Source organism: Tachyglossus aculeatus (assembly GCF_015852505.1).
Source record: "Tachyglossus aculeatus isolate mTacAcu1 chromosome 12 unlocalized genomic scaffold, mTacAcu1.pri SUPER_6_unloc_2, whole genome shotgun sequence".
NCBI lineage: Eukaryota > Metazoa > Chordata > Mammalia > Monotremata > Tachyglossidae > Tachyglossus > Tachyglossus aculeatus.
In genome coordinates, this window is record NW_024044829.1 from 6,560,066 (window position 1) to 6,561,244 (window position 1,179).

The window sequence follows — 1,179 nt, forward strand, 5'->3', positions numbered from 1 at the left end:
TATGGAAGAGAAGGGAGTTTTAGGTTAAGGGGAGGACGTGGGAAAGAGATATGCAGCAAAATAGGTGAGATCGGGGCACAGTGAGTGAATAGTGATAGAGGAACAGGGTATGTAGGCTGGGCTGTAGTAGGAGACCAACGAGGTAAGGTAGGAGGGAGCAAAGTGATTGATTTATCCATATTTAGTTTCCATCTGTTAATCTGATTATACCTTAAAACTACAATGAACATGAGTCCTGGAGGTGAGATGTTTGATGGAAACCATACCTCAGTTGAAGAGTTCAGCTTCTTGGGCCTGACTGATAATACATGGATGAAGATCACATGTTTCATGACATGTTTTGGAATGTATCTTGTAACGTTAGTAGGGAATCTTGGAATGATCCTGTTAATCTGGATTGACCCTTGACTTCACTCTCCCACGTACTTTTTGAACAGTCATCTGTCTCTGGTTAATCTTGGTTATTCCTCCGCTGTCACTCCACACATGCTATCAGACTTCTAAAAGAAGGGTAAGTCGATTTCTTTCAGCAGCTGTGCTACCCGGATGGCCTTTTTTGTCATCTTTGCAAGCACAGAATGCTACCTTTTGGCAGCGATGGCTTTTGACCATTATGTCGCTATCTGTAATTCACTGCTCTATGTGGTTAACATGTAGCCCAAAATCTGTGCCCACTGGTGATCAGATGCTACCTCATGGGCTTTGTGAATGCAACCACCCAGACCATTCTGATGTTCCATCTATCCTTCTGTGACTCCACTGTCATTAATCACTTTTTCTGTGACCTCCCTCCCCTGCTGGAACTGTCCTGCTCTAACACCCATGGCAACGAGACCGTACTACTCCTGTTTGCAATCTTCCTGGGTGTGTTCACATCTCTAGAAATCTTCCACTCTTATATATTCATCTTCGCCACCATTTTGAGGATTGACTCTGCTGAAGGGAGATGCAAAGCTTTTTCTATCTGCACCTCCCAACTGGCAGCTGTGACTATTTTCTACGGGACCACAGTCTTCATGTATGTGCGGCCGAGCTCCAGCTACTCCCTGGACTCGGACAAAGTGACCTGTTTTCTATACAGTGGTAATCCCCATGTTGAATCCCATCTACAGGCTGAGAAATAAGAAGATGAAGAATGCCATGAGCAGGTGTATATACCAAGGATATGGGATTTCATGA

General features: G+C 44.4%; 1 pseudogene; it reads left to right on the top strand.

Annotated features, from left to right (window-relative positions):
• Positions 1-222: 222 nt before the first annotated feature.
• LOC119921303 lies at positions 223-1,179 on the top strand (annotated as a pseudogene).